This window comes from Typopeltis vanoorti, chromosome 9 (genome assembly GCF_054136105.1).
Source record: "Typopeltis vanoorti isolate ZY-2024b chromosome 9, IOZ_Tvanoo_1.0, whole genome shotgun sequence".
Lineage (NCBI taxonomy): Eukaryota > Metazoa > Arthropoda > Arachnida > Uropygi > Thelyphonidae > Typopeltis > Typopeltis vanoorti.
The window spans coordinates 123,674,643-123,702,025 of NC_143557.1; the positions used below are offsets into that span (position 1 = coordinate 123,674,643).

A 27,383-nucleotide genomic window follows, 5' to 3' on the forward strand; every position below is an offset into this window, starting at 1 on the left:
TTCCTTTAGCGTACATGCTGGTATCTCATCTATCTCTGTTGCAATTTTTATTCAGGTTATACAACAAATCTAGAACCACCTCAATGACCACTGTCTCTTCATCCAATGTAGGCACTGTGCGCCATGTTACATACACTTGGTTGATAATTTTTAGTAAAGTATGCACTCATTATTTGAACAAGCTCATCAACTTTTGACACGAGGGTACCGTATGATTCAAATTATTCTTCCGCATTTATTGTTTCCTTTATTTGCGGCATGGCGATAAAATTATTTTGGATTGCCTTTAGCCTCATTCCACCCCAAATCCCCTGCCACCATCCAATCCTTGATTCTCAAAAGTTTGTGCCAACCCAATGCAGTGCAGGAAAAAAAAAAAAAAAAAAAAAAAAAAAAAACTCAGCACACCATAAGTGACTCATTACCAGAACATCAAATATAAATACTTCAGCAGGTAAAGGTCTGTCTTTTACTCTTGTCTTTATCTTTGGATTCTTTTTAAGGCCATGCAGTTTTCAAACAACTATACTTGGTAACTTCGAGTATCATCCATGTTCACATGATCTTTTTTAATACTAGAAAGATCTACGCCGTGAGCTCTCAGTTATGTCCATTCATCCTGACTCACACTTGTCATTTTTCTAATTTCGGTAAATGTTACATAAGTTTAATTTTTGTTCAACTTCCATTTTTTGCAATTTTTTTTTTTTAAATTGTGAATCTACTCTTAAAAAATGCAAGTCTGGATAACATTTATGTGATTCAGATATGAATTTTCTAGGAACAGATATTCAAACTTTGCTAAGTATATATTGATATTTCGGTATTATTACTTGAATTACCTGCGCAACATTTGAAACACTTCAGGTATAATTACCCAACTAGCTTATTGCGACTAATAATAAAATATTTAGTACATTAATATATGAAATATTTCTGATGCGGCAGCTCACTGTAATAAAGCAGAATTGTATGTCATACAATTGATCAATATATGCAGAATTATACAATTTATCGCAATTATATAATTTCGACATATCTGCTCAGCGTACGTATAGCAGGTATATATATATCCAGTCAAGAAATATTTAGACAGTAAAGATGACTAATTAGAAATTGAATTTTGCGTCATCTGTTTCCCTTTTTCTATGCATGAGTGCCCATGTCAATATTTCTTCTCAGCTGTCCTGATTTTTTTTCCCTACGTTGGAAACCACGAGGAGGTTTCTGAAATTTCTCTCCTTATTGTCCCCCCCCCCTCACTACCAAACTAGTATTTGCTACATGAAATTTAATAACTAGAAGATGCAGAACAGTCCTTGCGATGTTAGCCAGTTGACTGATCACCTCGTTAATAAAAGCAGACGGTCTACATTGAAATTAATTGAAATCTATGTTTAAGTGGTTGGAAGATGGGGGGGGGACATCATAACAAAAACTTACTTCTGTCATTCATGCTATGCCGTAATGAAAATTAATAATACTATTAATGAATACAAACTTTAATGAATATTTGACTTCTAGGAACGAATCCTTCAATATGAGTTATTCTCAACACGTAATTATGCTATGGAGATTTTCGTTGAACTGACCTTCAGTATTAGTGCGTGCTCATGGCAGTGGATTAGGAGATAAGCGGAATCTCTGTAACAGGTGGATCTGCGTTAATCTGTTTCATACGGAGGCTGTAGGGTTTTCCTTCCCAAAACTTGGGGTTTTCATCCTGAAAACTGATAGGAAAAAATACAGTGCTGCCTTCATAATCTTAATTGTTTCGGGCATCATTCCTTTTTGGATCGGAGTTTAGATAAACGAAATCGCTTATTTATTTAATTTTAATTTTTTTTAATGTGATTTTATTTTTGATTCATTAATTCTGACTATCGATTTCATCTTTCCATTGATTAGGAAATTAAAATGATAATGGATGTCAAGTCATTCGATGTTGGTTTCCAGTAATTTGTTCACCGCTTTTATGTTTAGCGGATGAACAACATTTTGATCACTAGAATTTTATTCTTCTAGACATGTCTTCTAAATAACTTATTGTAATATTAATGAGACTCTCAGATAAGGTAATATTATGTTCATATCAAATATATAGTAACATATATGATTGGTTTTTTTGTCTCTTCCTCAATCTAATAATCTCGACTCGAGATTTGCTGAGTTCCGTGAGAAATATCATCCCAGGCTTATTACATTCAAAGCAATAATAGGAGCTGTTTGGAAGTCATCTGTATGGAGAAAATGAGGACATTTTTTTGTCAAGATAGATATATTTACTTGATTTTTATTGCAGAAAGCCACGTAACAGCGAAGATTTCTTATTATAACAATAACAAGGCTATTTTAAAATATATATAATTCGGTGATTACACCACATTTTTTTATTATTCAGTTATACAAAATACTGAAATAATAGTTCCCGACAAGTTTCGTAAATCGTAGGATTTACATCTTCAGGGGGTTAACAGTATAACTTAAAGTTTAAACAAGAGAATTAATAAATACAAATCATAACCGTCTGGCTATTCATAAACTCAAATAACAGAATGCAGATATAAAACGTTATTGACGTTGAACAATACTGGACGATGTCACGTGTTCTCGTTCATACCGTCCGATCTCAGATTGAGGTAGATTTTTTATTAGAGCTGACCACACTTTTTGATGGAGAATTAAACCTTCATTTTTATGGCGTTGGGTGTTTTTTAGCATATTGGCAGCTTCTTTAAATTTTCTTATATAACTGTTGTTTTCTGTTTATGACATCGTGTCCAGTGGGAAGTGGTATGGAAATCAAGACCCGTTTTTTGTTCTCTTTTGTATTGTACGTCATTTTGGTGTTCAGCCATGCTTATTTCTCCACATCTTCCTGTCTGTCCTACGTAACAAATCCCGCAAGAGCAATGGATTTTGTAGACTCCTGGTTTTTTAAGAGGATGATGAGGTGGTTTTGGAGGATGTAGGAATCTTGAGATTTTTTCCATAGGAAGGAAGGCTACTTTTATGTTATGTTTGTTCATTAATTTGGCTAGCTTATCTATAACATTTATAATATAAGGAAGCGAGATTGCGTTTTTGTAATCCTGTTTTATTGTGTTAGTTGAGGTGTTGGATTCTGAATGAAGAGAAATTTAAATTATTAATAATCTCCTCAGAATCCAACATAATCCACCATGGCAAAGGCTACATTTGTAAATATTATTTAATGTAAATCAGTTGTTTATAATATAATATTCATATAACTACCTTTAATTTTATCTAATATTTAATTATTTAATCAAGAATGTATGTATTAATAGTAGAAAAACTCTGTGATAAAATATTATTAAGCTATTTTATTTATTACTATGTTAATATTATAAGAATTTGTATTTGATAAATTAACTGCGTATTATTTGAAATGTAAATATTCCTTATTTATTCTTGTTTGTAAAGTTTAACGTTATGTAATAGCTCAATTTTATTATATTTTGTTTTGTTGTCATGGAAACGTATGTAAGTGAACGAGCACGTTTTTGGAACAGAACGTGGGGAGAAAGCTGAAAGTTTACTAAAAAGGAATTAGTTAAAGGCGGGAAAAAGGAGATATATAAGCGACGAACGCTGGAATTATTGAGGAATTAGAGAGCATTAGAGATTTATTGGAGAGAGAAGAATTGGCATTCGGCAATCACAGTGAAATAATAGTGAGTCGGCAAGTCACTCAAGCAACTAAATAAAATCTACAAGTTGAGAAGGAGTTAGCTAATAAGTTTCTGAATAACAAATAAAGCAACGGAAGATAGCTGAGTGACTACTGAATGACTAGCGATATTTTAGTTGAGATTTATTTCAGGGCCGACCTTTCAAGGACACACTGAAACGTGAAGCTTAGTAAGAAGTAACTAGAGAATAAATAAATAGAGGCAACAGGGTTGTGTTTAATGTAGCGGTGTTTAGAATTATAGTGCCTAAAGAATTATTTGAATGCCGGAGGAATGAACATCTGTGCATATAAAACCCCAAGTTAGAGAATTATTGTGTATTGCCCTAATTCAAGAGTAATCAGTAGTGCTTCATACAAGAACATCTGATTATATGTATTGTGCCCGTAAATTAATTCAGTTAATGCTAGAAGATTTATTTTAATGAGTGCTGTTTATTGTTAAAAGTGTTTACAGTTATAAAAAGTGTTTGTGTGTATGTTGATGAAGGAAGAAGATTAACGGTAAGATCATTCCAACTTTAATATTTCTGTTCAGAGAAGTGTGTGAGTTTCATCTTAGAATTCCCTGATGTTAACAGTAACTATCGCGGAGAATTAAAAAAAGCGTAAAATTAAGTGTCTGTTTATGAAGAGGTATTACTGTAATTTTTATTGTATTTGGAACTTAAGGAACTATGAAAAGACTGTGATATAGAGATAACAGATTTATCTTGTCAGAGTTTGATTGTACTTATCGGAGAAGCTGAAGTGATTGTGATAGCTTAATTACTGATTTGAAGTTAAGTGTAAAATTTAAGATTTTAAAATTAAATGTTTGTTTTTGTTAATGAAAAGTTGTATTTTGCCTGAATCTCTTTTACTGCACCATTCATAAAATATTCGAACCAAAGCGGGAAAATTAAGTAAGTTAAGTATACTCGGCCAGTATATATAATAACATCATATAAAAGAGGATAGTTGTGAGTTGGTTTTTCTTCAATTCTTGAACTAATTCAGATATAGAGTGGCGCAGTCTATAAATATAAATTTTCTCTATATTGAATTAGAAATCAACTAGCAATTTATAATTTTGTTTAAGAACATCATAGTGACTAACATGTCGGATCCAAAGTATAAATTAAGAAGTAGGATCCAGCAGTGGCATTTTAAGGATTCTCTTGATGGTTTTTGTTTCATATCCATTCTGTTGGAGGATTTGTGTTAAGTATTTTAGTTCTTCATTACATCTTTCTTGTGTGCTGGAGATATTGTATGCTCTGTGTCGAAGAGTTTTAATTAAGCTTATTTTTTGTGAAGGATGGTGGTGTGTGGTTGCATTTAGAAATCTTCCTATATACTGTAAAGGAGAGTTTACTTTCTTCATTGACTTCTAATAGAATTAGAAGTTAATGAAGAAATATTTAAATTATATAATACATTATTATAATATATAATAAAATATAATAATTACCCCCTGAAGATGTAAATCCTACGATTTACTTGTCGGGAACTATTATTTCAATATTTTGTATAACTGAATAATAAAAAATGTGGTGTAATCACCGAAACATATCTTTTGAACCAAATAGCCACAGAAGTCTACGCCTGCAATTACAAACTTGCGGTGAATGCTTTTGGCATAAAGTTATACAACTAGAGAAACTACGCATTGAACATCGCAACTTCATTAACCGTCTGATTTTCATCATCCGATGCAGAGATAACGAAGTCATCCCGAAATTCATCAAAATCAAACGCATATTCCATCAAACAAGACCTCCAAAATTTATCATAAAATGGAACTAGCTTTTCTAAGAGAATTACAGTCACTAGAGCTGATTTAGCATTAATAACACTTTTTCTCTTCATAATGAACTGGCCACATCTCTTCCATCCTACCTACGGAACAACAGCGATAGTGTTACATTCAACAAAGCAATAGCGATCTCAGAACAGAAGAAACATACATTAATTCTTAAGTTCAACTTACTCCTTCAGAAGAAGGAAATACATAAAAAACAACTAGATCATTCAAAAGTAGTTATTAACCTTTCTTCGAGAGTCCTAACAAAAGAAGAGAATAATGCTATGATATCAACTTAAGGGTTTTAACTTCGCCTTAACCCCACGTTTCCTACCATAAATTGATATCATAGCACAGATAGAAAAAGGAATTAGAAATCTACCGGACAACTCGGCAGATCTTATCAGTATAGAAAGTACAGCTTTACTATTAAAAAGCAGAGTACCTCGTAGGAATCTACCTTACAATGAATACGCTTGCCTTAAAAAGTTAAAGGACGACAAAAATATTGTCATAATCAAAGCGGATAAAGGCCACGCAACTGTCATTTTAAATGCTACAGAATATGATAACAAAATGAAAAGTCTCATGGAAGATACAATCACCTACAAACCCTTAGACAGAGACCCGATTTGGCATACACAAAAAAACAAATGATCTAATAAAAAAAAAGTGCCTCTCTGGACGGAAGAACTTAAAAAATACTTACAATCAAAACATCCTTTGATACCAAGAATATATGGTGTTCCAAAGATCCATAAGACAGATATACCTTTAAGACCAATAGTAGATGGAAGAGATTCACCGACTTCCAACTTGGCGAAATACCTCACCAACATGATCTCACAACATATAGGAAAAACATCTTCCTTCATAAAAAATAGTAAACATTTCATAGAAAAAGTGAAAGATATATATATTGGTCCAACAGACATCCTAGCAAGTCTAGACATTATCAGCTTGTTTACAAACGTCCCGAGACAAGAAATTTTGAATCTCCTAGAAGACCTCTTCCATCCGGACATCTTAAATCTTTATTTACTTAAATCTATATTAAAACATTGTATAAACAATACTTTTTTCACCTATCAAGACAGAATCTGGGAACAAAAAGAAGGATTGGCCATGGGTTCATCATTATCACCGGTATTAGAAAACCTATTTATGGAAAAATTTGAAAATAATGCTCTTAAGAATTACCATAAAAAAACAAAAATATGGCTATGCTATGTGGACGATATTTTCATCATATTCAATGGAACAACAGATGAACTTATCAATTTCAAAGATTATCTCAACAATTTGCACAACACCATAAAATTCACTTTAGAACAAGAAGAAAATAAAAAACTTAGTATATAGGAAGCCGACAACCACTGGAAGATTTCTAAATGCAACCACACACCACCATCCTTCACAAAAAATAAGCTTAATTAAAACTCTTCGAGACAGAGCATACAATATCTCCAGCACACAAAAAAGATGTAATGAAGAACTAAAATACTTAACACAAATCCTCCAACAGAATGGATATGAAACAAAAACCATCAAGAGAATCCTTAAAATGCCTCCAACTAACAACACAATAAAACAGGATTACAAAAACGCAATCTCGCTTCATTATATCAAAAATGTTATAGATAAACTAGCCAAATTAATGAACAAACATAACATAAAAGTAGCCTTCCTTCCTATGGAAAAAATCTCAAGATTCTTACATCCACCAAAACCACCTCATCATCCTCTCAAAAAACCAGGAGTCTACAAAATCCATTGCTCTTGCGGGATTTGTTACGTAGGACAGACAGGAAGATGTGGAGAAATAAGCATGGCTGAAGACCAAAAAGACGTACAAATACAAAAGAGAACAAAAAACGGGTCTTGCTTTCCAATACCACTTCCACTGGACACGATATACTCTGGCAAAAAACGACGATGTCATACATAAAAAAACAACGGTTATATAAGAAAATTTAAAGAAGCTGCTAATATGCTAAAAAAACGCAACCCATGGAATAAAAATGAAGGTTTAATTCTCCATCAAGTGTGGTCTAAAAAAAAAAAATCTACCTCAATCTGAGATCGGACGGTATGAACGAGAACACGTGACATCGTCCAGTATTGTTCAACGTCAATAACGTTTTATATCTGCATTCTGTTATTTGAGTTTATGAACAGCCAGACGGTTATGATTTGTATTTCTTAATTCTCTTGTTTAAACTTTAAGTTATACTATTTACCCCCTGAAGATGTAAATCCTACGATTTACGAAACTTGTCGTGAACTATTATTTCAGTATTTTGTATAACTGAATAATAAAAAATGTGATGTAATCACCAAAATATTTCTTTTGAACCAATTAGCCACAGAAGTCTACGCCTGCAAAGGCTATTTTATTTGAATAGTCTGTTAAAAAGCACTTCTGTTTAAAAATATACGATTGAAACGTCGCTCACCTGTGGCTGTGATATCTTAAGTTCAACAGAAGGGACCTCATTGGGAACATCGATTGGTAGATTGTTGGTGTAAAGTATTTAAAGAAGAATAAAAGGGGAGTTGACAGATTTTTGTAACGAAGAAATCGAAGTAAAAGCAGATCAGGACTAGACTTCCAACAGTGCGATATTTTGAAGGAAGACTGGTCCTCAGTACTCGACTCATTATCACAAATTTGAAGGTATGCCTGGATGGAAGTTATTTCAACATATGTATGTTGATGTGCAAATTTTAAACATCACAAATTGTTAATGAATAAATTGTATAATATGCTGCATGGAATCTTCTGTTTGTCCACCTAATATCTTCCAAAACATTGTCATATAATAAATTGGGCAGTTTTCCACTTATTTTCGAAAACAAGAGTAATACAAAACAAAGAACAAAACACAGTACAATATAGTGCTTACATTGTGATACGCACATTGATTTCATTTCGCACATCTGTTCAAATATTTCACCTTTTTGCACACATGGTTCGATTTAGTCATCAGATATCTGGCGAGACAGCTGACAACTTCTCACCAAACTAACTGGCATTTCTTCAGTAGCAAGATTCGTTGAGTGATAAGTGCTGTTGTGGCCGAAGAGTTTTCGTGGTACGTTTTTTAACTGATACAAAAGGATAACTCTTGTGCAGCAATTAGAAGCATTAAAAAGAAAAATAATGACAAAGCGCTCGCTGGTGGGAACAAAAGACTTGTTTCAACAGAAAGTTCTAACGTAGTGGTAGCATACTAAGTATAGCCGAAAGGTCTAATTCATCATCGAAAGCTGAGCTAGTCGATTACCCGAGCTCTTCTTGATCTATGATAGTAAATAGCATGAAATAATTTTTTTTTTAAAGTGTTTTGCACATATATTTCATCATAACGTATAATTTTGTTTTGATTCTGTAATTTTCTTGAATAGAATGCAGATGCAGTATCTAAGTTATTTTTTGTTTCAAGAAATTTAAAATCGGAAGATGTCCTTTTATTTAAAAAAAAAGTTCGTAGAGTTCCTCATATGCAACACGCTTTTGTATTCCAATCTTTTACTTTCCAGAAGCATTCATATTTTCTGTACTCTCCTGTGAATTGTTCAGCGAACTGTCTCGTTGTCCATTTCGAAAAACGTCTGCATTGGGCGACAAAAACCAAAATAGTGCTGGAATAACAAAGCGAACAGAACTGACCTTGACGAAATGTTGCTCGTAGAGACCGGTGGAAATATCCGACTCTATTCGATATTACTCACGCATGCTCAGATTTCTTGGAACTCTTCCGATAATCGGTCCTATATCCGCACTGATGTCGAATCAGATTTTCGTCTGATATTACATCAAGTTCACCGACGCAGTCAGATTTCATCAGATACCTGATCAGGTATCTAGCAATATCTGCTGTAGGTGGAGTCTTTTTAGTATTACTTAACACGGTTTCAAATCAGTATATTTACTTGAAATTCAGTGTCACTCCTTTAAAAGTTTTATGTAAACTCTTTCTTCATCTTCATGTATATTAACAGTCATTTTAACTCAAACTAGTTTTCTCTCATAAAGTTAATATATATATACTGTATAATCAGTGGTGAGCTACGTAAATTTTAACGAAGGGCTCGCATCGTCGAGCAAAAAAAAAAAAAAAAAAAAGCCGTATTTCACACAAAAACTTTTATTAATACAGCTTGTGCACAAATGACAATCAGCCTGTAAAGGTTATCATTTTAAACAAATATTTCATGATCTAAACATGAAATATTTGCCCACAATCATCTGTGTTAATTTATCATACATAAGAAAAACATTTTTTAACCATCAAAATATAATAAGAATAAAATCTTTTATAATCGCACATATGAAATAGTCCGCACTTTTTATAACGAAATAAATTTCTTTTGTTTGCGATAGAAGTTTTTATGACAAACAATCCATAAATAATAAATAAATAGTACGTTATATTTATCTTTTGTTTTTATACTTCAAGTGATAATCAACAGGGGCATTATTTTATAGTCCTGTTTATTTATATGCGATTACCAAAGGTGAATTCTTTGTGTAAAATGGTAGTAACAGTAACTATAATATTTTATTTAATAAAATCACTTTGTTGGGTTATCTACTGAGTTTTTCGCTTAATATATTTCAAAAAATTATGTTTTTTTTTTTTTTTTTTTGAGAAAAATTTAACGAAGGGCTCGGGCGAGCTCCTTATAGCTCACCACTGTGCCTAATCCATTTTAAGGGTTTTTTTAGAAATCTACCTTTAAGATCGCGTATTATATCCAATACTAATAGCTTGATATGGGATATGTTAATCTAAAAGTTTCTGTAATTTGGAATGTAGCAGCAATGGTTCCAGGGGAGAAGTTTCTAAGGTATATAGCAGGATACAAAGTTGGAGCTTAACTGATGATTATGAAGCGCGTAAATCTTTTCAATTACTAAAAATTATATAGCAGAATACGGGTGTAGATGCGTTCATATACTGCTTTGTGATGTATCCCTTAGATATTTTCAGCTGGGGCTGAGATCCGAGGAGTGTGGCGATCAGAAAATTCTAATAATTAATTTCGCCGTCTTGTTTATTAGATTATTAAGACATCTGTCGAGATGGCTAACATGTCATGTATTATAGCAATACTCTTATGATCTTAAATACTGCTTATATGAGGAAGAATGCGGGAAAATTGGCATTGCACTTCGAGTTTAAAAAATGTTTTTTTGAATAAGGATAACGTCTTTTGTACGTCACCGTCCTTATTTCCTTCTCATAGTTAGATCGATACTGGTTAAGCGTGTCCTAAGAATGTCAGTCATTGTCGACGATAAAATGACAGGACGGAGTGGTGTTTTCTTTAAAGCTTCATGTTCCTGTCCTTCTCTGTAATGTCCATATCTTCTAATATATATATATTATTTTACCGTTTTTCATAAGTCTGCCAAACTCGAAGTAGAATGCTTTTATTTTTAAATCTCCCCTTCATATAAACAGTATTTATTATGACCTCAAGAGTGACATACCACTATCTCACGTGGACATTTTAGTTCGTGTAATATGAGATGCAAAGTATTTTTTTAAAAACACTTTGCTATAAAGTGTTTTTGGCTAGCTTTTAAGTGTATCATAAAAAACACAAATTTTCATGTTTTCCAGCATAAGTAGCATATGAGTGAAAGCCTGGCTCGTAGAGTAGTAAAAAGCTTGTTCAGGTTACGCTCTGATGATAGCTATGGAAATTTAATTTAGCTTAAGCTGGATTAATGTTGTTTATTGTGCATTGTGACGCCACTGCCTTGCTTATCTTGAAGCCTAGATGTGGAAGAAAATAGTATTGAAATTCCAGAATAGGGATCACCCTTCTTTAGCTTACCTATGGCGCGGGTGTAGATTTTCTTACGTTTTCATACTTCTCATGGATGGTACTACTTTGTGATATATATCTTAAAATTTTGGTGTGTGTGTGTGTTTTCCGCGCACGGAATTTGTAATTACATATTTGCACGATTAAATGGTATTTAATCGTGCAAATATGGTACTTTATGAGCCATCATCTGGCTATGATGGCTCATAAAGATGCTTGTGAGATTGATTATTCTTTTCCGATAAGGTGGCCAAGGGTTGTAATTCCGAATGGTATTTACCTTTGATCATGTGTTTTATATTTCGTACTGCCTTGGCACGAACACTTTCTCCTGAACATTCTATACTGAGTTCTGAATTCTTTAGACAGGATCATGGTTGTGATAACTTCATTTTCTGCCCTCCCTATCCCAGTCTCAACTTTGTTCACAGCGTCATTTTTTTTATCAGGTTATTTGTAACATTTAATTATAAAACGACATAAAATTATACGAATGCAAATTGCAAATAAGTACTGTAAGAGCAACTTAAGTTTTTCAACTTGAAGCTGAGATAGCTGATCCTGGGTGCTCCCACTCCCTTATCGGGAACTTGGGTTTTTATTCCCTCAAAGAATAATAAAGTTGACGGAAAACTTGCTTTGGCATTAATTATAAATAGTTATACCAACTCTGTAGTCAGAGCTCAAATTCCCACAAAAATTGAGTGTTTTTTTTTTTCTAATCCTAATTTTATTTATTGTGCACTGCGCATTTGTAGGTTATTCTTTTAAACTAATTTGTATTGCAGCATTGACTTTGACTCAAAAATAAATGACATAAGCTCTTCGTTAATAGCCTTAGGATAAAATAATTTAAGGTAAATGAAAACACATATATTCCAGTAAATTATGGAAATACTATACTTTTATTTCTTCTTTTTGTGTTTAGCTTTTAATTACAACGTATTGTGAAATTTTCACTTTGCATATCTTTTATTTCTCCTAATTAAGGAAAAGTTAATTGGTTGGCTTGGTTTCAAATGCATAATGACAAAGAAATATCAATTTCTATAGAACAGATGCTGTTAACTTGTTCGTTACCCATATTTACTAGACAGGTAAGTTGGTGGTAATGAATAAAATTATTATAAATTTTTAGCTGATGAATGCGCTTTTCTCGTGCAAAACTATTTTCATTCCGTTTTTAATATCTTAAATACATACCTAACTTAATAAATAATCCGCAAGAAGTTACCTATGCGAAAGCAACTATTTATAAATAAAGAGTTGCTTTCGCATAGGTAACTTCTTGCAACATCGAAAAAATATGCACGAAACCATAAAATGTAATAAGCAAGTGGAGGATTTATGATCTTGAAATAATATAACGTTCCAGTCAAAGAATTATTGGACCATTTAAGGCCTATAGAATTTTCTGAGTTAATAATTTTCATTAAATAACTTTTGGATGGATCTGTTTGGTTTTCTTTGGGTTTTCGTTCAATAATAGATCATACTAATCCCGCCCTCCGATACCAGTACTCATGTAATATAAGTTTTCAACTTTTCTTGGATGGATTCACATAAAAAAAAAATCAATATTTAAAAGCACCAACTAATACACATTTCAAACGGCTCAAATTATTTTAAAAAGTTTATTTTAGCATTATGATAGTTACACCCTCACACTGCTCAAAGAGGATTTTGTAACTAGGATCGAAACAAGGCACTCTATGTAGTTTATACTGTAGAATGACTTTAAAATACTTTTTTTCACTAGCTCGGACTTCTTTGTTCTAAGTGTGTCTGTGGGCATCCTTCGTTTTCGACAATCAAGAAATGGGCTGCCGAATTTAAACATGGCCGTACCAGCCTTGAAGATGATCCACGTGGAGGCCGTCCAAAAGTGTAACGACACCAGAAATCATTGATCAAGTGCACGATATGGTATTGGATGACCGGTGAGTCAAAGTGCGTAAAATTGCTGAGACTATAGGCATTTCAAAAGAACGTGTAGGATATATTATGCATGAAGAATTGCAAATGAAAAAAGCTTTGCGCAAGGTGAGTGCCGCGCTTTCTCACAGCAGATCAAAACCGCACTCGCATGAAAATCTCTGAACAGTGCTTGAAGCGTTTTAACAAGAATAAAATTGATTTTGTGCGTTGATTTATTACTATGGATGAGACTTGGATTCACCATTACACACCAGAATCCAAACAGTAGTGAAAACAGTGGACATAAGCCGGTTGTTCAGCGCCAATGAAGACAAAGTCTGTTCCATCAGCAGGAAAGGTCATGGCATTGTTTTGGGATGCTAAAGGCATTTTGTTTAATAGTTATATTGAAAAGGGTAAAACAATAACCGGAGAATATTATTCCGATGTTTTAATCAGACTATACGAAAAAATTCATGAGAAAAGATCCAGTTTGCAGAAGAAAAAAAATCATCTTTCATCAGGACAATGCACCTGCCCACAAAAAGTGTTTTGACAATGGGAAAATTAAGGAATCTGCACTATGAATTGTTGGAACATCCACCCTATTCCCTAGATTTGGCTCCCTCTGACTTCTGTCTCTTCCACAAACTAAAACTTTTCCTCGCTGGTCAGCGTTTTTCTTCGAATCAAGAAGTGATTGCAGCTGTAGAGGAGTATTTTGCAGATCTTACTGAGAACCACTACAGGGGCATGATAATGGCGCTGGAGCATCGTTGGAATAAATGTATTAGTCGTAATGGAGATTATGTTGAAAAATAGAAATAATTTTTAAATTACAAATTTGTTTTTTTATTGTTAGGCCGAGAACTTTTCAGACCACACTCTTACCTTGTTTTAAATTGATGTCTAGTTCAGTATAATTTTTTTTATTGCCAAAATCTTTCGGCAGTATCACTAAAGAATGTCTAGGCTTCTATTTTACTGATGAAATGCTTGAAATTTTCTTTAACCTTCCCTAATGTCCATCAAATATCCGTTGCCTTACTTCTGGTTTATTTCTGAAATTTGCTATTACATACTGGAACTGTAGATTCATTTAGTTAAGTTCTTTAAGAAAGTGAACGAGGCCGTGTTTAATATGAATTAGTAGCAGGAATTTTCTTTGAGAACAACGCCACACTTGCGGTTTAAGTGTCACTCTGTGGTGTAAAATTTTTTCGGGAAGACGTATTTGCTTGACATAACATTGCTTTTCTTTTCCATGAAGGCAGCAAATGTTTATAAATACTTTCTGCATTTTAGCAGTAACGCAGTTATGTTTAAATCGGCATAAATATTCCAGTGATAGTAGGCCATGTATTTCACTGCTTCCATCAAGGTGTACATATTTTCAAGTCTCATTCATAATGTGCGCTAGAGAAATTAAGGGGTTCTGCTATACAAAAACACTGCATTTAAGCTTGTGTTACAAGCATCCGCAAACAACTGTCAGATTTTCTGCTCACGAACTTCATTTCTGTAAAAAATGCTAAAAAAGATCTTAACTTTAGACTATATATTTGTATATTTTTAGTGCATGCTTTAAGTATGCATGTATACATCAAGATTTTTGTGGAATTACCAAGAGCTGTCTACTGAATACCTAATATAATTCCAAGCACTGTATACCGTTTTAGGCAGGCTCTTTTCTTGTTTTAACTTGAACTATTTCTCTAATTAAATTTTATATTCTGGTTTTATATTTATTTACATTCATGATGTATTTCCGATGCCTTATCTATTTTTTTAATATTCACTTACTTTTTTTGACATTCTGGATTTTTTTTTTTTCACAATATTCAGCATTTTAATAAATACCGGCCAATTACGAAACAAATTTCATAATCGTAAAATTACCATTTACATTTAACATCTTCAGAATATGCTACTTTATATTTTTGACATTAAATATTAAATAAAATCAGGTCGTCTTGTAACTTATTGGGTGATTGCGAAAAACTGATCAGTGACATCTTGATCTATTACAAGCCATCCGGATGAATGCAATGCGATAATAAATTGTGTCGAAGCGTGGTGTTGTCTACACCTAATTTCTTCATATAGTAAATGGGCAGGCAAAGAGAAAGATACGAAAACAGGAAATAGATCAACTCCGACTCACATAGTTCCCCTAGCATATTAAGATCCCTTTTGGTGTTACTCAGTCTAATCACCAGTATCGCGTATAAGTAGGAAACTAACAGGTGTCTTATCTCTTCCCCTAATGTACTCTTGACTCGAAGGTGGCGCTGCTGAGCAGGGCGAACTAGTATAGCTTGCTCTCTGTCCCTGACGGCACTTAGTCCATCACGTTGTCGTAAGCTGAGCGGCATGGCTTTGGGCTTTCCCAAGGTAGGGCGTCCGTTGGCTTCTTCACGAATGGAAAACAGGACATCGAGTTAGGTATTGCAATTTTTTCATCTTCCTGTAGAGGTTACTTGGAATTTGTTTTGTAATATAGAACAAGTTTCAATTCTTTATTCTTATCTTTGTTATGACACGCTTGCGTTGATCTGTGATATGTGTAGGTGTTCTCTGTATGCATTGCTTTTCAAATGCTTCTTGCATGTGTTTGCAGTCTCTACTGAGTGCTTAAACAGAAACTTGCATTTAAATTGAAATAAATACTAGGTATGTAGCTAAAAATAATGAATTGTCGTTGTAAAATATATTGATGTGCATGCATGAATTCATAGGTATTTCATATTTACTATCTTAAGTATGGTCAGCGTTATCACAAGTATACGAATCGCTGCTATGATTAATTCTTAAGAATTTCCAGCAATTAAAATAATAATAAAATTAGAATTAATATTTGTAAAATCCATTCTCTATTTATAGAATCATTAACGTTTTTCCCCCATATCGTCATATGCTTAATCTAGTTATTTATACACAGAAATAACTTGTGTATAAATGATTTTTCTCCGTAATTAAACAGATAAAGTATAGCAGTCACCTTAATTTTCAGGGAGAGCATCTCCTTTATTACTTCGGAATTCTGAACATAAATTCGCGGTCTGTTGTGTGTGTATGAGCGCGCGCGCGACTCTAATATCTCATTTCATGCGGTCGTCAAAGTGCAGCGGAATATAGTTATTACTTTGTTCATATTTAGCACAAAATAATTGCCCATTTGTTTGTCATCATAGTATAAATCACTAAACATCTCTTTAATTGATTTCGTAGAATTAACCTTTTCTTTATACATCGACCTTATCACAATGACAGTGCTTACAGCTATAAGCAGGAACCATTTAAAGGAAATTAACTGAATAGTTATCCTGATTGATAATGCAGATACGTGCATGCTTCTCATTCAAAATCAATAGTTAGCTCATTTTAACCGAATGAATAAATCTGTATGGGAATTATTTTCCAGTAGTTCTTCTTACTGAACTCTATTTTCATCTTCAGAAAATTCAGAATTCGAACGATACGTAATTCTTTCTTACTGAATTTTATTTAGTTTTTTTTTTTAACCTATAACAAGCCGATAAAACTTTTACTACGTCACGTTTCTTTATTCAAGCGTTCATTAAAACACTTTTAGGGATTGTATTTTATTTATTTTCAGAGCTCCTCCAGCAATTTCTTTTATTTGTGTCGAATTTTATAGCTGTAATGAGTACAAGATGGTAGGCGATTTTCATCTTCCATTGAATCACCTTCCTACTTATTGGAAGCTTCAAGTGTCGTATTTAGCCTTTAGAGTAAGATTCCCGTTTCCGGTGTTTCTCTCTCCCTTGTCGACTTATAGTACTCGACAACTAATATACTAATTGTACGCTCACTATTAATGCATTTTACAGCCCGTCGTGAGTAGAACTGTCATAAAAATAACATGCGCACCGTACCACCTGTAGCATTTTCCCATGAATCGGTATTTTATTTAGATAGATACTGACCCACAGCTAGTTATCTGAGTAATGTCATCTCATTTCCAATTGGAAATGCCTTAGATGAAGGTGCGAGATGGATTCTGGTATCATTTGTGTAAAGGTTTATGAAACTGGGTTACAGATTCACAGGGAGCATAGATGGGGATCTAATAAGCCTGCTTTCCTTAGAAAAGGAACTAATAAATAAGGAAATTTATGCCACTGGTGATGTGGGCGGTAGTCGTGAAAATGCCAGTTTTTCCCTATAGTGCCGTATCCATGGCGATATGACACTCGCCATCTATTCAGACGATCCTTAATTCTCCAAAGTGTGTCAAATGACAAGTCGCCTTCAAACATCTTATAATCTAGCTCTATAATAAAATAAACAGATTTATGACGGCAATGGCACAAATGAGCTCTGAAATTCTTGGGTGTAGTGACGAGGATTATTCGACATCACGGCGATATTAATGGGTGGAATCTATTTTGTAAGATTTCTAATTTTCACTTCTGTTGAATAATTGCAATTATTCTTTACATTTTAAACAAAGGATCATTGCAATTAATTGCCTTCTTTTTATGCCTGCACTTAATTTGACCTTTTCCAGTGCTTTCTGATATTTTCAATAATTGCATTTTGTTTTGATTAAAAAAAAAAAAAAACTCTACAAAGAAGGCGGAATTCAAGAAGATCATAAAGCAGATTATATCCAAGAAAATCCAGGACGTTCTATACTGCAGCTTTGCCGATTTAATAGCAGTTCGGCAGATTTAACCTGCGTACTGTAATAAAACAACAATAGCAATAAACAGAATCTGAAGATTAACAGTAGAATTTCATTAACCGGTACGGTTGACCAGTGATAGTGCTTCCGCACTCTGACCACTGACGGAATGTTTGTGAAGTTTTTTAGTTGGAAGTGATCATCGTTCGGTGTGAGACCATTGTCTGGATTAATGAAGGCCTGAAGCAAGTCGAAGGAGGTCCCGTGTTTGGTCTCTCTATAGCGACATTTTCGAATTATCGAAATCTTAGCGTGCTCATGGTGTTGGTGTACATAATAGCTTTATTATCTGTAGTGGGTGGGATTCACATTATTATTTTTTTCTAAATAATATATATATATTCATGGTAGCTTTCATAACGCTAGGTCTGGAGAAGTTCAGTTCTGGTTACGGAGTTCAACATTATTATTATTAGCCGATGTTAGAGTTGGTCTTTGATTAAGTAAGGGTGGAGGGGGTGGGGAGCGATTTCCTTCCAGATTTTAATTATTTTTTTTTAAGACTCCGCAGCTCAGCAAAATCGACTAGTATAATATCCATGAGCATACTAGTCAGAATTAAGAATCTCGCTTTTCGTCTAGCCCACGGCTGAAAAGTACCGCCAGCTCTTTCTTAAGACGGACACACACACACTGCTAAAGAAGTGAAGAACGTGAAATAGCAGTTAAATGCATGTTGAATTTTTACTAGGCAGCTCCTTGTATTTTTATGTTTTTTTTTTTTTTTTACCTGCTTCAATACCGCTTCTGGGATCATTACTCTTCTCTTCAATCAGTAAGTTTTCGTTCCATTTTCTTCTCCCTCCAAAAGTAGTTTATTTTGGTTTTTCCATCGTTTCTTTAAATTTCTTTAAAGCTTTAACAAGAAGAAAACACCCAGTAACAAAATAAATATCTACTTACTTTCACAGAAAGGCTATAATAAACGTTGAATTCGTATACCTTTAAGGCACTTTTCGTTGGAATGCACGCTCTGTCTGGAATAGGATGTGAGAAACCGTCTCTATAAATTTCATAGCGCTGGTTATTGGCTTGAATTAAAGACACTCTAAAATGTAGTTGTTATTAAACTTTTGTTGAATAGGTGTTTTGTACATGCGTTTTGAATAGGTTGATTGCAAAATAAAAATAAAAAAAATGTCAACTCGATATTAGAATTTCCAAAAGTCATTTTGAAATTGCAATTGACATAAATGAAATTGACACTGACTTAATCTTTAATTACCGCAAATCAAACGTCTTGAATTATCATATTAATACCTTTCGTAAGAAGAAAGAGAATCCGGTCCTTTTTCTGTCTAAAAGATAATTATTCTGAATATGCTGGTGCATATTATCAACTGTGCTATCGAAGCCACTGTGAACTGCAGTGTGAAAAATGACTTTTTTTTAAAAATATTTTATGCACAGTGCATTTTTAATATGAAGTCTATATGTATTTCCATAATCTATTTTACTAAGTTTTGTTTCCAATATGTTTATTTCATTTAAGTTTGTTGTGGGGGAAGGGGGGAGAAATGCTGTTCATCAGCGCCATTTTTATTGCTTCCATCCATCGGGTTGCGCTATTTATAGATTACCACAACGGCAACTAAGATAATGACAGCTGTACGTTGTTTGTAGATTTCGCCTGTTTAGTCTAACGATTGGTTAGTTGTGCTCTACGATTATGACATTTCGGAGCGATTAGATCTAGGATAAGAAAAAAAAGTTAACCAGTTGACACTGCATGGACAGCTAATTGTTTTTACCTTTAGTCACTAGGTTTCGAAACCAAATTTTCCTTTTGTTCTGTCGTAGCAATAGTACTAAAGGCAGCGAGATGCACTGAATTAAGTAGATAAACACCCAAAAACGGTGTTGATCTTCTAATTGTGTGATTTGATTAAAGATATATTTGGGTTATTTGGAATTGTGGCCGAAGCAACTAAAATTATGCGTCCAATATGTTATGCATGTTAATTAGGTTTGTTCCCACATTTCGTTTTTCCTGAAAAAACGAGCAATTTAGAGAACACACCTAATTAAGACATAAAACACTTGCTGCATAGTACTAGTTGCTTCTACTGTAATTCAAAACCGAATCTGGTTTTGCGTGATAAAGTCCGAGCTCCGGAGGATAAAATCTGCCACTTCTATACGTGATTAACGATAGATACTTAAGGTACAGACATAGGAAATAGTTGAAACGCAACAATTCGCTTACGTAATATTCTTTAATGCATAATTTTCAACCATATTTCATAGCTATCCCCAATGCAAACTAAAGATATAATGGTTACAAAAAAAAAAAAAAAAAGGAACAAAATTCAATTAAATGAGTCAAGGAAAAATTTCAGTCATAAAAGCGGTGCGTTTCACATTAGCATAATGACAACATTTATTATTACGAGTATTGAACAGTTTTTGCATCATGAGTACTGTAGATATATTTTTATTTTGCTTAATTTCGACATTAAAATCAATCAACCTGAAAGGACAAATTTTAACGATCATCATAAATATCAAATTTCATTATCTATAACGAAGAAATTATCACTTGGAATCTTTTTTTTTTTTTTTTTTCAATAGAAACTGAATTATAGCCGATTTGTAACCAGTTTTGATTAACCAGTCGAATCTAGAATTGTTTGACAGTTAAAATTAATGTGTTTCAGTGCACCCTTATTGTCCAATTATATATCAAAGTTAGCCAGGTGTTTTTACTGTTTGCATGAAATGATTTGAAATTTTTTGGAGCGGAAGTATCAACAGTCAGTATTTCCTTCTGTTTTCTCGAGAGTTGTCATATGTTTGTGACACATGCACATAATTCAATACACCCAATTATTTAAGATAATTGTTGTTCATATACTGTTATTCCACAATTTGTAAAGCCAAATAATAGAGTGGTTAACTTTATCGTAGTTTTTCAATAACAACTAAAGAAATAACTGCAGACCGTTTTTTTTTTAAACGATCTGCAATTATTATTTCGTAATCGCATTCTAGTGTAGTTGACGCTAATTATCATAAAAACAAGTCCATTTTTAGCATATATATGCCACGTGCGATTTGCCTATTTTGCTTTTAAAATAAAGTAGTTGAGATGACTCAACAAAACACTAAATTTCAGTAAAATTCATCAAGCCAGAAATGAATCATTAGGTGCTTTTCGCAAAGTGTCCACGCACCATTCAATTTGTTTTGTCCGTTCCAATCATACCCAAGTTATTTTAGGATGCTGGGTTGGATGAATTTTATTGAAATTCTTAAAACAATAGGGAAACTCGCAGATTTTTCCTTTTTCTTTCAGTCAGAGTATGCACAGATATGCCTCAATACCTGGATGTAATTTGAAATTTGCTATTCGTGATCTGTTAAAATCTATCAAATCGTTTTTTCAATCACAGTTGGTTGTTGCAGAATAAAACACAATGTTCAGAGTACTCCTCAAAACGATCTTTTGTTCACATATTTTGAGTTGTCATGTATGTGCGAAATTACAACTTCTGACATATTGGTCGGATTTGTACAAAAGCGACACCTCTGAATTGTTCTTTAAATAACATAACCTTGTTACAGACTATGCCGCTCTCTCGAATACAATTAATACATCGACTGTCAGAAAATCAACACTGAATAGTTTTTAACCTGCATTATACGAAGAGCTGCACTAGTAATGCGTTTTTAATCATACTGGTACACTATTGTTTTAAGTAATTGTATTTTTGAATCAGTTCTGGTTCAAGAAACTTTTTTCCCCTTTCTTTCGTTATAATTGAATTTTTATTATCGAAAATGATGATAATGATATTCCCCACTTTTCATTTCTCTCTCCACAATTAGCATGTTTTTATTCGCAAAAAAAAAAAAATTATATATATATATATATATATATTGTAAAATAGAGTTGAATAACTTAAACCGAGAGTTAGGTAAAAAAAAATGGGGTTTAATAGTAAAACATGACTATAATGTCACCTGATGAAGGCTGTTTTAAGCCGAAACTAGTCGTGTTTTACTATTAAACCTCCTCTCCCCCTTTTTTTACCTAACTCTCGGTTTAATTCAACTCTATTTTATAGTATGTATTTCAACCGAGTCAATGAATCGTTATATATATATATATATTTTTTTTTTCCTGGCTTGTTGAATTTAATGAAATTTGATATTTAGAATCACTATTTAAAATAGTGATTTGACATTTTAACTGAACATTTTAATTAGCAAAGCAAAATGTCTGCAGTACATATTCTGAAAATACTCTAGGTTTAAATAATAATTTCAAGGATGCACCTTTCTATGATTGCAATGTTTTCAATTGCCATCATTCAGTCATTTGCAATAAAAATGTAATGATCAAAATTATTCATCCTCTAGTCTTTGAACATAATAAACACAAGACTGTCCCTTCCCAAAAAAGCACCCCTTTCATCATGATACATATCGCTACAGTCAGCTATTTTGTTTACATACAGTTCATTTTCATTGTTAGACTTGAATTTTCGATTTATCAATGTCTGTCGTTTTCATGAGAACCACCATAATGTTTGTGACAAATTATGCTATTCAGAGAATTTGAGTGTTATCCCACGCATGTTTCAAAAATGTTGACACATTTGATATCGACTTGATTTTTGCTTATTTACTCTAGACAGTTTCGTTTTGCCACTATAAATGACCCTATAGAAAAACCAAAATTGAAACGATTTGACAGATTTCACTAGAGACCCTAAATAACAAATTTGATTAAATTCGTCTAGTCAACACGAAATTATTAATATAGTTCGAATCGAACTGTCAGATTTTGCCAATAAATTGATTCGATTGAATGGAGAATTCTTATGCACATCTAAATTCAAAATTCCGTTAACTTCCGCCTGGTCTGAGCGGAGTAGTTTTATGGAAAACCCATATGTGAATGGCTCTATATTTTATAGTACACTTCGCCCGTTGCGAAGACCCCCCCCCCCCCTTGAAGTTCTAAAGTAACCCTCCTGCTCTAGGTTTGTTCTCTAGAGTAAGGTTTTCGGATTATTCAAAAATACAGTGTATAAAAATGACAAAAAATATATAAAATCAATAAAGTATGAATAAAATTAATAGCCCGCCAACTTTATGAATGTGCTATAAATTTGCAGTAGACCTTTTGTAGATGAGAGCCATATAAAGAATATCGTGAAAGTTGGCAGAAAGTCGAATAGAAAGAAGGTACTTGTTAACATTGGATTTGAAGATTTACTTTATTAGGAATCGCACAAAAGCCATTACTGTTCCAAACGATAGTAGTAGAAGTGAATAAAGAGGTAGAAAAACTTGTTCTCTGGATTTGGAGTTGAACCGTAAGCAACTGTGTCGAATAACTTATTATGGGTGTCAATTCTGGTGAACAGTGACCATGGAAATCTTTATAGAAAAATACAAGCAACAGGTGAAATGTGTGAAATGCGTCATTAATCATGGTAATGACTCCCTTCTCTACTGATATAAGTATTTTAGGAAGCTCTTATCATCGAAATGTTCTCACATTTCGGTGATTCTATGGTTGGACAGAGCTGTAATTTGCATAGAATTAACACGTGGCCAGAGGTAAAGTAACACATCGAGGAAGTGAAAACCTAATTTTTTGGGATGCTGAGAGAACAATATTTGTTATGTTTTATGCCATGAAAGATTGGAGATTGGTTATTTCAGTAAGAGAGCGCTCGCCTGCCCAGAGATTTCGGTGCTGAAAGAAAATGATTCTTTTCCGCAGAGGAATTGGTTTTAGTACTTGAAATTATCGCGGTTACTTCTTAAGTAAGATCCCTTTGGTCTAAAACACGATTAAGTGCCTTAGAGGTATCAATAGTAACTACTTAAGATTCTTCAAACTTTTTCATTAAAGTTATCAAAATGTCAGTGGTAGAAGTTGAACTGCTGTTTTTCCATCACTTTAGAAGGAAATGAATAGAGAGAAATTGAAATATTTTTAATGGTAAAGACTTGCTAATTTTTTTAGGAATGGGTTGAATATAGTGGCCAAATTTCCATGCTGCAAGATACATTCCAAGGGATTAGGTGAGAATAAAAAGACCACATCCAACGGGAGCCAACTCTGGAGCAGAAGCCTCGAATTGCAGTATATAATTTAAACAAAAATCGGAATGGACTGACAGAAGTTTGTGTGCATTTCAAATACCAAAGATACTTGGGCAGGTAGACTGTAAAGACCGTAAACTACCACTGAAGAATGAATGCAGTGTCTGTAAATTGCATGTTGGATGAAAACACGCATTTCCGGGAAAAAAAGCAGATATTAACTATTTGTGTTCTAGAAATCGGCGATTTGCCCACAAAAAAAGTCATCCGATTTTAAGGAGACGCTCCTCAGCTTACAGTCTTATTTGAAGTAATTTGCTGTGCATTTTGGTGCTTCCTTTATCACTGTCTAGCGAAATCGGTACAATGCTTATTGAACCACAGTAGTGTTGGCGGTGATTCGATAATTTACTTTGGCACGTAACTGAATTAGAATACTGTTAGGTCCCTTTACTACTGCATAAAATCAAAAACTTCACTTTTTAAATTGCGCAGCCACTTCTCACTAGGACTCATCTTCCCTCTTTAATGATTCTAAATGGAGTTTCTAAATATATGCCACTTTAACTTCCATATAATCAGAAACTAAAAGATGTTGACTGATTTAGTAATTGAATTGGAGTGCTCTTTCTTGCGTCGAAAGAAAGAGTAACATACACCCCATGTTCGAATACAACTATTACAATGGTGTTTAGTTCATTTGATGTTTTTAGATTTTGTTCCATAAGTTAATATTAAATATTTTAACTCATCTCAGTGTTTCCAGCGACATTTGATTTTAGGAGAAGGATTGAAAAATCCTTATCGGATTTTAACAGTCCTTGTTTTATTAATATAATTATAATATTTCATTTTTTCAATAATAATACTATTTCAAAATTTTATTTTATTATAGTGAAAAAATATCATTTTCATTATATATAGAAAAACTATATGGGCCAATTAATAGGCTGGTGGCATGCATTATATAACCTTCCCAGCCGGTTAATTCCACCTTCCTATGGTATGGCCTGTTTCCACAAACGGGATTCTGGCAGGGCTAGTATTGCCTCTGTAAAAGCATCTCGAATTGCAATAAATTCCAACTAGACTTCTAAGTAGTAGATGACTTTCATCGTCCTGATCCATCATGATCCTACTTATGGGAGACGTTTAAGTAGCTATTGCCATGTTTTGTCTGTTGAGTAGTCTCCGGATTGTTAGATAATCTAAAACCTTTTGTAGAGACCAAATGGAAATTTCTCAAAGTTATTCCTGGTCTCAAACAAATAGGGTAGTAAGTTCTGCCAGTGAAATCACGAAACTACCTGAAGGTAAGTTTTCGTGATTTCATTGGTGATTCGTAGGTAGAAACAGGTCATGTGTGCATAAAAAAAAAAAAAAAGGTCGTATGCAACAGTGCTTAGTTGCTCGGCTAGTGAGTCCTTCAAAAAAAAAAAAAAAAAGGCTAATATATGGGCTCTTAGGCAGAACCTTTGCCTATTAGTGCAATACCAAAACAACTCCGATACAGAGGTTTATATTCTCCATAAGCTCTCTAGTCTATTTTTCGAAACTGCGTTTTAAGTTTCTATACATTCGGCTGTGAAAGAACAGATTCATAATATCCCCTATTTCTTTTAATAACGCACATGTCTATTACCTGTTGCCGGAAGAGATACACCCACTCATTAGTTACAGAGCATTTTGTATAAAGATAAGTTGCAGCGTATTTCGTGAGATATTATTTTTCTATGTAAAATACTTCTCTTGGTATGCTTTACAAATATGTGGAGAATGATATGTAAGAGTATTAAGTGAAACTCTGCATAAGAGTTAATAATAACGTTAATAAATTTTGATAAGTATTTGCATCCACCAGCTTGTGTTACATTACCCTGTCTATCACCTCACTTCATGCGTTCATCCTTGGTTTACCGTAATATAAAATTACCGTATATCGAAGTTATGATTTTATTTTTATCCAGTTCATATAAATCAAATAAATTGCGCTTATCTGAAACTTGAGATATTTCAACTTCTTCCTGATTAATAACTTGGCTCTCTAAAAATAGTGAAAAATCAAAAGTAAGACGTTTGGAAAGAGTTAACGTATTAGGAAACTGCTATGCAGAGGGTCTCTCTCTCTCTCCTACATAAAATCTTCACTGCAGCTGACAGATGATGCCGAATAAAACACGACCAGTGAGTGATAAGAGATAATGAAAGTGCTCGAGGGGCTGATGTTTTCTGGATATATGAGCGAAGCAAGCGGCAAGGAAGTAGTGAACGTCTGCTGATTAATTTACCAAGGGAAGTTGCAGCCGAGTGTTTCCATCGGAGGAGTGGCTTGTACGTGTATTTAGGAGGTAAAGTCAAGAATAATCTTTCTACCAGCCTGTTAGCTTCATGATCAGAGATTTTCCTGTAGTTCTACCTGAAAGCCCAGAGGTCATCACATAAAAACATCACGTATTCGTATCTCGGCGTCAAGTAACTACTACTACCTAAACTTGTTACGTCTTCCTCCCTGAAAGGTTATCTGTTGTTTGCACAGTTGCCGACACCTGTTGCGCGAGTAGAAATCGGGATTACTGAAATGGATGCTTATCGAACAGAAGAATCGGAATGGCTTGAGCATGTTACCAACAAAGCACGTATATAAAGAATTCTTATAATGAGAATTTATTTTAAATTTGGATAAAAATATTCTCCTCAGATTAGGCTAATTTTAAAACGTACAACCTTCAAATATTGCTTTCTTTATCGTCGCATAATATAATGTGATTAAAAATATCTTGACAAACTGAAAATAAAAGAAAAATAATTTTGTGCTAGTTTCTCGCACACAATTAACATATACCATAGAAATTCCTTTGTCGAGGAGGTTTTCTTGTATATTACTATATTACATCATAGTCAAATATAATGAACTCCTAAGAAAGATAAGGAACTCTGAATGAAAACCAGAGGAATAATAAGATAAGAAAATCATATGTTCAACAAACATGCAGTGCTCACTGTCGCTATTCATCACAGGAGAGAAACATCGCGATGAGAACATTTATTATATAGTTATTTTTAGAGCTACCTGTGGCATAGTACAATTATTAAAAGAACACCTAAGTCCACGGTAATAACTTTTAATTAATAATTAAGGTACAGATATTTCATACTAAAACTAATAGCACATCTTCAGTGTTAACACTGAATTTATTATATAGTAGCGATGCCTGTATTGTTAAGCACATAACAGGAAAAATAATGGCAACAGAAATGAAATGTATAAGATTAGCTGTAGGATACACGAATAATATTTGAGGGAAAAAAAACGAAACATTGCAAAAGAAGTAAATAATTTAGGATAATTAAAA

At 33.4% G+C, this 27,383-nt stretch overlaps 1 protein-coding gene across 1 annotated transcript in view; it reads left to right on the forward strand.

The window, feature by feature from the left end:
- The first annotated feature begins 15,607 nt into the window (after positions 1-15,607).
- Positions 15,608-27,383, forward strand: part of LOC150103498 (G protein-coupled receptor dmsr-1-like) — a 71,061-nt gene continuing 59,285 nt past the window's right edge. Inside the window, exon 1 of the mRNA XM_090397525.1 lies at positions 15,608-15,701. The gene's annotated coding sequence lies outside the window, so the exon portion shown is untranslated. The remainder of the gene's footprint in view (positions 15,702-27,383) is intronic.